The sequence below is a fragment of the Nelumbo lutea genome, chromosome 4 (genome assembly GCF_056320005.1).
Source record: "Nelumbo lutea isolate HS-2025 chromosome 4, American lotus-T2T, whole genome shotgun sequence".
Taxonomy (NCBI): Eukaryota; Viridiplantae; Streptophyta; class Magnoliopsida; order Proteales; family Nelumbonaceae; genus Nelumbo; species Nelumbo lutea.
Window position 1 is genome coordinate 64633658 of NC_142687.1, and position 11121 is coordinate 64644778.

Genomic DNA, 11121 nt, shown 5'->3' on the forward strand with positions numbered 1-11121 from the left:
ATCTCTACCTCAATCAATTCCTTACAAATTATTAAATGGAGAGGTCATTCAAGTGCATGTTTAGTATGAAAGGCTACCCAGGTTTTGCTCATTCTGCACTTGAATTGGCCATGAAGTGCAAGGATGTAGACTTCAACACCGTTACCAGATAGCAATTGATGCTTGTTCTAATGAAACAATTAAGGGGAAACTTAAAGCTTTAGATACCACATGAGCTACAGATAGTCTTCGTAGTCCTTTATCTTCGAAGTCTATCCAATCAAAGAAGAATGGGGATGGGGATGGCAAGGCCAAGGAGATACCGTTGAATCAATCGGCGACGAACTCTGAACAAGATGGTTACGGGAGTAGGAAGTCAAAAAGATCGAATGGCTGTTTGATGGAAGGCGGATTTTGGTGTGTCCGGAAGCGTGTCATTAATCACTTCGGAATACCAGTTTAATTATTTATAAAATTCTTCCATTCTCAAACAATTAGTAATGCAGTAAAGGGGTGAGAATGGGTCATATCCATAGAGAAGCAAGGGAAAAATTAATATAAACTCCAATCCGGACAATAGAACACAAGGGGGAAGTGTAGAAATATAAAAATTAATTAATTAACCTAAGAAAAATATGGATTTCAAACAATACTGAAAATTAAAAGTGCATAAACAAAAATAATACAGAAATAAATGAACAAAAGAAAGGGAATAAAAATCTTTAATTCGATCAAAGGTAGCAGTCTCCGGATCTCTCCATTGACCCTCGAACTTCTTGAGCTAGGCCTTCCATCTTACCTGGCAGAAAGCAAAACGAATATCAAATGGAAGGAAAATAAATTGAATGAAGTAAATAACGAACCTGGAATTTAAAATAACATAAATTAAATCTAAAGTAAAGCATAAATGGTTGGGATCCGATTCCAGAGGTGGCAATAGTGGTGTTGGCGAACAGCAAGTAGGAACCCCTCCTCTTGCCTGGGTGTCCTCCTTTTCCTCTACCCTTGAAATTCTCAAGATCAACCTTCTGTCTTACCTGGGAGCAGCATCCATCCCTTTCTCAGGAGCCTTTAGGTCCTTTTTATAGAGAAGGGTTGATACAATTGGGATTAGAGAGAAAGAGGGGGGTGGCAGCTGGGTTTTAGCAAAGATATGGGTGCCCTAAGATTTCTAATGAAGGGTTACAATGGTTCTAGGTTGATCCTAAGGCCGAGAAGAGAATCAGAGGGCACCCAATATTATGTAAGGCTAAAATTTAATGATTAAAGGATGAATGGTGAAGATTAGAAGTTAGATGGCTTCTAGGGTTAGAATTCTAAAAAGAGAGTGCCCTAGAGTTGATGGTGGAGATTAGAAGGGATGGAATGTGGGGATTTAGTAGTTAGGGGTGGCTAGGGTTTGTTATGAGTGAAAAGAATGGGTTAAAAGGTGCCTTAGGGTTTGCTAAGGCGTGGGGAACATGCTAATACAGTAGAAGGGGCGCCAAACTGAGTTTAGCAGTTAGGAGGCGCCCTCTTGCTTTCATTTTTCCACAAAAACAACCCCTCTCTCAGTTGGACTTCACACCAGCTTCCCAAAATTTGCATTTCAGCTATGAAAATTTCCCAGTTTTCCTCAGAATTTGCACAGAGACTCTTAGAGGCCACAACATTGCATTTAACTAGGAAAAGTGCACATCTTGACTATTCTAAGGCCAAAAATACCCTTGAATTGATGCCTTTAAGGCATTAAAATGTAGAGTTATCACTCCCCCCAACTTAAACATTGCTAGTCCCTTAGCAATGCAACCTTAAAATTACACTGATCATAGAAATCTTTCCCATCTCAAGATCCTCCCTGATAGAATTAGTCAAGCATCCTGATTCCAACATTCTCAATCTCTATATAGACCAGTATTGGGTTTTAGGGGTAAAACCGTATTGTTTTGAATATTATAGAAACTTGGCTTAAAAATCTTATTTACCCTTCCATTTGCAGAATGTCTTGATAAGTTGAGATTGATTTTTAAAATCAGACATGTATTCTTCTTATCATTTCTGATAGTGGATTTCTACCCCTGATCTTGATTTGCACACTTTTTTTTTATTGCTACCTTCCACTATTTGACGCGAATCTTGATACTTGCCTTAGATGAAGTGACCTAGTTACTAAATGTTAGGTGAGTGTCTTTGCCATTCCCTTTTCTGTTTGATGCGAATCTCAGCACTTGACTTAGGTGAAGAGATCCGGTTACTAAGTCTAGGGTGTCCATTGACCTTTTATTCTCTTTCTATTTTTTTTTTACTTTTTTTGGTAGAAGCACAGTTCAGGGTAGTCCACTGTCTCTAACAATTTTGAAGATTTTTTTTTTGTTTAATTTCTCAATCTCTCTCTTCTTATCTTGGTAGGGGCAAACTTAGGAGTATTTTCAAATTTCTAAACGGTTTTAACAATATTCAAATATGACCAATTTTTGACTCCTATCACTTGCTACCAATTTCTATAGAATTCAATATTATTTCATCAATTTCCTCAATATTTTCTGTTTGGGAATCTCTTTTAATGGGTTTTTTTGTTTTTTAATTTTCAGTGAAATTTTAATTCTACATATTTAAAGGCTTAGCTTTTTTTTCAATATATATATATTTTAATGGCATGACTAGAATGATGCAAAGAAGATTTGGGCCAAAGGGAACAACAGATAGGGTTTTCTTGAGGGGTTCAAGGTATGCCACCGGGTCTTGAATCAAGAAAAGGAAAATAAATCCTGAAGGCAAAAAACTAAAAATTATGTTGGGTTACCTCCCAACCAGCGCTAAGTTTAACGTCTTCAGTCGAACGCAATTATTCATCTCTCCCATCCAAACTCTCATACTCACTTTCGTTTTTAAACTAACCAGGACCAAATTGGGCTAACCAAGGGGTAGATAGGTCATTCAGGAGATTGTCCATTATGTCCACACTGCCTTCATCTTCCCCTAGGTTTGGATACATAGAGGCATTAAAAACATTCAATTGTACTTTATGCTCCCCAAATGAGATGTCTATGTCCCCCGATTTATAGTTGATATTTGCATTAGCCATTGCTAAAAACAGTCGTCCTAAGATTAACGGGTTGTAGTTCAATTCTTCGGTTGGAGTCATGTCTAGGACAATAAAATCTATAGGGAAATAATAGTTTTCTATCCTAACAATGACATCATCGATGACACTTCAAGGAGTCTTGACCGACAGATCAGCAAGTTGTAGAATTACTGGGGTAGGTTTCAACTTGCCGACCCTGAACCTTTCATAAATAATGGATGAAAGCAAATTCACACGATCCCCTAGATCCAATAGAGCCTTATCAAAGGTGATTCCAGAGATTATACAACTAATAAGAGGAGCACTCGGGTCTTTCATTTTTTGGGGAAGTTGGTTCATGAGGATCGCACTCACATCTACTGAGAGCATCACTTTTTGTGGGGCCGATATAAATGCCATAGTACGAGAGTTTTATTTGGTAGAATCTTGCGGAGACAACTTTGTAGTTTGCAAGATATACTTGGGATGTGCGCTTGATGAGGTGGACAATTTTGAAGTCTTCAAGTTTGATTTCTGTAAATTGGTTTGGACAGTGGTGGAAAGCCTTGGAGGTTGAACCTTCTTGCTGGGAGGATGCAAGGATTGTTCAATATCAATATCATCTGCAACTACAACTGCAATAGGGATCAAGGCAGATTGTATTTACTTCTTTCAATACAATGATAGGAGTTTGTATGCTTTTGATATGGTTGATGGAAGCATCTCAGTTGTTCTTCCTTGCCCTAATGTAGTTCGCCAATGGATCCCACCTTATTGGATATACCCTTAGCTTCTCTTTCTTTTAGTAAGATTGTATTTACTCCTTGCCCTAATGCTTTTGATTAGTTTCTCTAATGGCTGTATAATTTTTTTTAGTAAGGCTGATCTATTACTAATAAAGGCCTTTAAATAAATACTTCACAACTTTGAAAAGATATTAGGACAAAAATCAATTATGGAAATCTAGCTTGATGTTTAGAAGAAATGTGCTTCGTCACCATCAAAAGTTCTCCAAAATTCTCATTGAGAGCAAATCCATCTAAGGCACAAAATGGTTAGGTTCTATAGTGGAAATAATGTCAAAAACCAACTTTCTAATAAACAATTGATGGACCATATATATACACTCTAAAATTAATTCATGGAGTTTAAAGCAACATTCTCAAGTAGAAAGAATCACATTGGTGAAGCTAATCATTAAATCTATTCCAAATTACTCAATGACATTTATGGTTCATCCAAATAAGTTTTACGGAGAATTACGGACAGGCCAATGCAGATTTATAAGCATTCACAATGTCAATTACCCACACTTTATGTACCAATCTCACTTATGAATTGGCATTAAATTCGAACTGACACCTACCCCAATAGTACTTTGGGCCTACAAATTCTGACCCTGGGCTGAACCATCATTCTCCCTAAGTTTTATGCCCAATATGACAACCTTACAATGGATTTATGGTGGCAAGTGTTAGACAGTCTTGTATGCCCTTAGCTTTAATCGGATTTGATGTACTTTTATTATTTAATGGAAATAAATTAAAGTGCATGTTTAATTCATGTTGTTTAGTATAATTCTGTGAAAGACCCTAAAACTGGACACTTATAGAAACTTGTGTTAGTTTTAAATGTTCACAGCCATTGGATAAGTCTGGGAAGATTTATCCTGCCAAGGCTGATACTGGTGTGCCACCAAATGTTGGGATGGCTTGTTTCGGCCATCAGGGTAAGACCCAAGGCACATGCAGTATGGGATTGCTTGAACCCTTGAACCGGACCAGATTTCCAGTATTGCCCTAGACCTTGGAGACAGATGGGCAAAACTGGAAAGTTACACCTGACCCCTAGACTCGATTATGACACATCACTAGGTGTCGGATCGGGCTCCTTTGATGTGTCAATCAGTGAGATCCTTAGTGGGGGTCAAAACCTGGACATGTTGGGGCAGTCTGAGAATTCATCTGAGTGAGTGATCATAGTGACAGGATCAGCCCCTTTGTCGGACAATGGTAATGATCGGTAATGCACTCTCTCTGATGGAAACCAAACTACCGGCAGTTGATTTCAATCATTGGAATTTTGTTTTGCAAAATAAGATATATATATATATATATATATATATATACGGTTTCAAAAGATTTGCAAAAGGTTTTAATTCCTGGGATCCATGTGAGTAGAGAGTGCGGCACTGTTTCTTGTAGCCGAGAGAGAGGTCTTCTCTTGTCGGGCAGTGCTTGATCATTAAGGCTGAGAGGTTAAGTGTAAGACCATTTAAGATAATACCTGATGGGCTAGTATTGCACCTGCCCACAGTCCCTGGGTTTTTATAAGATGGCTTGGCCTAGGGACCACATAATGTAAGTGTTGGGCCCATAGGGTCCATGTGATGGGCTCAAGGGGGTCACTAAGTCTTTCAGTGAATTCGGCTGGGCCTTGTAATAAAGGTTGGGCCGAAGCCATGTGGCTGGTGTGTAGATCAATGCTTGGGTCCCACGCCATACAAAGAAGCCCAACTGGGCAGCAGGTTGGAAACTAGTTAAACACTGAATACTTAATGGGCCAAAAGCCCATTTCGAACTGGGCTGATATGATCACCAGTTCATAGGGTGAATCTGAGATTAGTGTTAGTAAAAAGATTGGGTCTTTGACCTTATCCACTCTAAGAGAGCAAATTCAAATTAGATTTGAATCTGGTAACCTCCTGATAAGATCAGGAGTTAACTAACTTAATCTGTAGATATGATTGAAATTAACCTCTATCCAAATACTGATTTGGATTGGGATAATTCCCAAAATATTGGGAGGTTTCTTAATCAAGAAGAAAGAGGAGAAAACCCTAGCTGAAATATCAGATTTTGAACTAGGGGGTTTGAGTAAGCAAGAAACACATCCTGCAATATGAGATTTGATCTCTCACAGACTCCAGAGAGAAGAGACAATTCTTGACAATAGTCTTGCAAGAAACACATCCTGCAATCTTCGTCCCTGGGCTTCTCCTCTTTCAGCCGCCGCCACTACCTATTGGAAGATTAGATCTTTGCTGCAACAGGAAGTCAAGAAATCAGTTCTTGACAATAGTCTTGCAAGAAAGACAAAAGGATTCGGTGTTCAAGGTTTCCAGAGGGTTCTTGTGACGAATCCAGTGTGTAGGACGCACCCTGCTGGTTTCGTTCCATCCACAGCTGTGTCATCTTCAGCAAGCGCGGATCTTGGTTACTTCTTTGGGTGTGAACACCAACTTTGGGAGATATTATTTCTTCAGATCAGGTATAATAACCTTCCTGTTTCCCAGTTGGAAGAAGGTAGGAAATTTTTTTTTGAAATTCGCCCCCCATTCCGCACCTTTCTTGGCATCCATTAGATGGATCCTACCATTCTTTCAGCAAGCTGAATCACAACGTATTGAACACAATATCTCATGGCAAAATTATGACTTCCTAAAACAATCGAGGAATTAAGATTTAGGAAGAATTTACTAAAACAATGCATGTTAGAAAATAGATATTTATTGCTCCAATTTGCGTTTGTCTGAATTTTATCCCAGTGGGAAAGGGTTGTTCCCCACAAATATTGCCTTAGTCAATTCATCTTGACATTCAGAATTTCAAATGGGGGTATGGGACATGGAACAAAAGAAATAATAATGGTTTAAATCAAGATCTAAATTGGAGGGAGGGGGGAGATTAAATTAAAAAGCAACAAAAGATTAAATCATTGGGATTTTCTAAAAAAAAAGATTGGAATCCATGGAGAGTCCAAATAAATTAAATAAAGTTCTAGTGAATAAGGCGGGGTCTAGGACTAATAGTAATTACTGCCCAACATTCGTATCCCAACCCACTGGACCAGCGCAACAACGTGTGATCCTATTCCTATCCAACACGGCCCAAGACCCAACCCAAAATGTACCTCCATTCCAAATCTAAATCCAAAATTCCAGTTATTAAACAACTAGGAAATCCTTATTTTTTCCGGTATTTAACAACTAGGAAACCTCAAACCTGTGTAGGTCGGTAAGGAAAACCAAATCATTAACTTTCACAAGAACATCCTCAACTACACCCTTAGGATAGGAATTAGATCTATCAGCCAATTGAATCACAACAATTTTATTCAAAGGTCCAAGTTTCTAAAAAACATATATAGCATATGGCATGACATTGATATAAGCTCCTAAGTCTAACATGGCCTTCTCAATTCTAATGTTACCTATCATGCAAGGGATAGTGAACATACCTAAATCTTTACACTTTGCAGGGAGTTTTATTTGAATAACTGTAGAAACATTCTCCCCTACTCTCACCTTCTCACATCCTTTTAGTTTCTGTTTCATCTTATGTACACAGTTCTTTCAGGAATTTAGCATAACAAGGTACTTGTTTAATAGCATCTAAAAGGGGAATATTTACCTCGCATCTACGAAATGTTTCATAAAAATCATTAAACTTCTCATCTTTTCTAGATTCTGCCAAAGCACCCCCGTGGGTTTCATACTCGTGCAAACCACATGAAGCTCCTTCAAATGCTTGTGAGGATCCTCACCTGCAAGATCAAGGAAAGTGGGCAAGAGATGTATCAGTCCAGATTTTAATTCCAAAGTAGCATCAGCATCTAAAGCAGGAAATGTTATGCATAAGGGTTGTTGATTCAAATCAGGGGCGGTAAGCTCTTTCAGAATTCGATTTCTAGCCATGAATTCCTCCTCTCTCAAATCAAAACCGCTAATAGAGAGGGACTCAAAAGCTGGACCGTTCTCTTCAGAATGACTCTGAGCTTCCCTCCTTAACCTATGCAAAGTTCCCTCCATTTCTGGGTCGTACCGCAAATCACATCGCTTAGAAAATCGAGTTACAGGCATAAATCAAGGAAACCCTAATAAACCATGAACGACATAATATAAAAAAAATCTAGAGTGATGAGAATAAATAAATAAATAAAATAGAAAAATTTTATGCTAAAACACAAACAATCAGAGTGATCTCTCTCTCTCTCTATATTTTTTTGAAAATTTCTAAAACGAAATAATGATCACAAGAAGCACAAAGATGGAAGGGGGAGGGTTGAGTAGTGTGAGTAAGGATTGTTCCCACAGAGAGTATCTAACCTAGTTTTTGTGCCGTGTGAACAAAGATGGAAGGGGGGGTTTGAGTGTAACGAAAACTAGATTTAAAAAGAAAGAAAATCAAATGAGAAGCAAAAGAAAATCAAAAGAATGAGTCTTGGTCTAAGTCAACATCCACCATCAGAATTTAGCTACTGATCATCGATGCAAAGATATATCAATTCAAACTTTGAATATTCACCATAGGAATTATTTTCCTTTATCTCTCTTTTTTGCAGTTAATTAGAAAACAAGTGATCTACTTAAACCTTACTACTAAACAACCTAAAACATGCATTCAAGATTTAATCCAGTAGCAGCCTTAAGAATTGGAGATCGATGAAGCTACAAAACAAGCACAAGCGGTTGTATTTAATTCAATCGAGTGTTCTTCCTAAGATCTAACAATTTCTGACGTAGCAAATCCTTAAACCCTAATTGCTTCGTAGATTAGAGGGATCAAAAAATTACGGATCTGATATCCAACGTAGCAGTAAATTGCAACGAATAATAAACTAGTAGGCCTCCTAGCAATCACCGGAATTGTAAAAATTAAATTATATCTCACAGTTTTGCTGATTCTGAGGCTTCTGTCTCCTTTGACCAAGTATCAGAAATTAGCCATGCATGGTAATTGTAAAAACTCAAGAAAAATCATAGAAGAGAGAAGAGAGGTCAGCAGCCTAGGTCTAATATTCTCTTTTTTGTTTTTCCTCCTCTTTTCTTTCTCTCTACTTCCCCCAAGATAAACCTACAAAATCTCCTAAAATTTCTCTAGATAACAGTCTCCAAGTCTGACTTATGAAGAAAAAAATTCAAAAATAAGATTAAACAAAGTTTTCATGTAAGTGGGAGAGTGGTGATTTTGCATATGAAAACTTGTAGGCCAAGGAATGTTTCCAACACGTCAGTAGTGCAGTTGCAGCTATTTCGGGCCCGATTTTGACCTCTATGCAGTGAGTATCTATCAAATCTCAAAACATGAAAGTTTGAGAGAGCTTTTCCTTATCGTTCCAACGCATCTTGAATCATCTCAATCGGAGTTCGGATGAGAGAGTTATGCCCAAATTACGATGCAATGCCGAAATTGTCTAGAATTACCCGATTAGCTTTGTTTTTCACTTAAAACCTCTATTTTTTCCCTAAATCAAAATATAAGAGTAATGAGTCCATTTAGGCATTACATAAGTATAAAAGACTAAACATTAAGGGAGAAAAGAGTCTAGATCTAAATAAAGATTTGGATAAAGAAACTCCTAATTAAATTTGGAGGGTTGATCTTTATCTGCAGATAAGATAAGTGATTATCTTTATCTCTTAAAAAGAGTCTAGATCCAAATACAAGATTTGAATTAAGAAACTCCTAATGGGATTAGGAGAATTTCTCTTTAAGGATATAAATAGAGGAGGTAGGCAAACCTCCAATTCATCCTTCAGTTTACTAATTCAAGAGAGAAGATAACATACAGTTGGACTACCTCTATCTTCTGCTCTTGTTTTCTCATGCTATTGCCGCCATAACCAGTTCGATCTCCACCCTGGTAGTGACCAAGATAAGTTCTTGATATCATCTTTTGGTAGAAAAGGTGACCTGAAGTTGAGCTCACTCGCCCACCATCAGATTCTTGCTGAAGAATAAGGTTCTTGTTGAAGGACCATCCTGTTGATTCTGCTCCACCCTACTGAAGGGATAGAATATCCATCACATGGATGCCCAAACATTGCGGAATAAGGGGCAAATTTAAAAAATTTTTTCTCTCCCTTCAACTGGGAATCACATTCCCTATTTAGAAAATCATATTTTGAAGGATCATTCTTGAACCATAAACTGAATCAGATCCGAACCAAAAGGAGTAGGAAGGGATTGTACCTGATACGGAGAAACAGTATCTCCCAATGGAGGTGTTCACGCCCAAGGAAGGATCCAAAATCTACTCCCACTGAAGATGGTGTTAGACAATTTTGTATGCCCTTAACTTCAATCAAAATGATGTATTTTATGAGGTTATTGTAAATGAATAAAAGTGCATATTTGATTCATGTTCCCTTGGTATGTTTTTGTGAAATACCCTTAAACTGATCACTTAATGAGACTCATGTTAGTTTAGAATGTTCACAGCTAGTGGGTCGGTCTGGGGAGACCTATCCTGACAAGGCTGACACTGTGGTGCCACCAAGTCGGTCAGGGTGGCTTATCTCAGCTACCGGGGTGAGACCGTAGGCACATACAGTGTGGGATAAATTGAATCTTTGAAGTGGACCAGATTTCCAGTATTGCCTTGGACCTTGGAAATTGATGGGCAAAATTGGAAAGTTACACCCGACCCCTAGACTCGATTATAATACTACACTAGGTGTCGGACTGGGCTGTCTTTGATGTACCAATCAGTGAGATCCTTAGCGGGGGTCAAAACCAGGGTATGTTGGGACAGTCTGAAAATTCATCTGAGTGGGTGATCATAGTGACAGGATCAGCCCCTTTGTCGGGCAAAGGTAATGATCGGGGATGCACTCTCACTGATGGAAATCAAGACTACCGGTAGCCGATTTCAATCGTTGAGATTTGTTTTGCAAAATATATTTTATATGAGATATAAAAGTATATACATTATGGTTTCAAAATGATTTGAAAAAGGTTTTAATTCCTAGGATCCATATAAGAGAGAGTGCAACACTGTTCCTTGTAGCTGAGGGAGAGGTCCTCTCTTGTCGGGCAGTGTATGATCATTATGGGCTGAGAGGTTATGTGTAAGACCATTGAGGATAATACCTGATGGGCTAATCTTGCATATGCCCATAGTGCCTGGGTGTTACAAGGTGGTTTGGCCCAGGAACCACTTAGGGTAAGTGTTGGGCCCATAGAGCCCATCTGATGGGTTTCAGGGGGTGCACTGTCCATAATAGTGTATTCGGCCAGGCCTTGTAACAAAGGCTGGGCTGAACCCATGTGGCTGATGTGTAGATCAATGTTTGGGTCCCACGCCATACAAGGAAG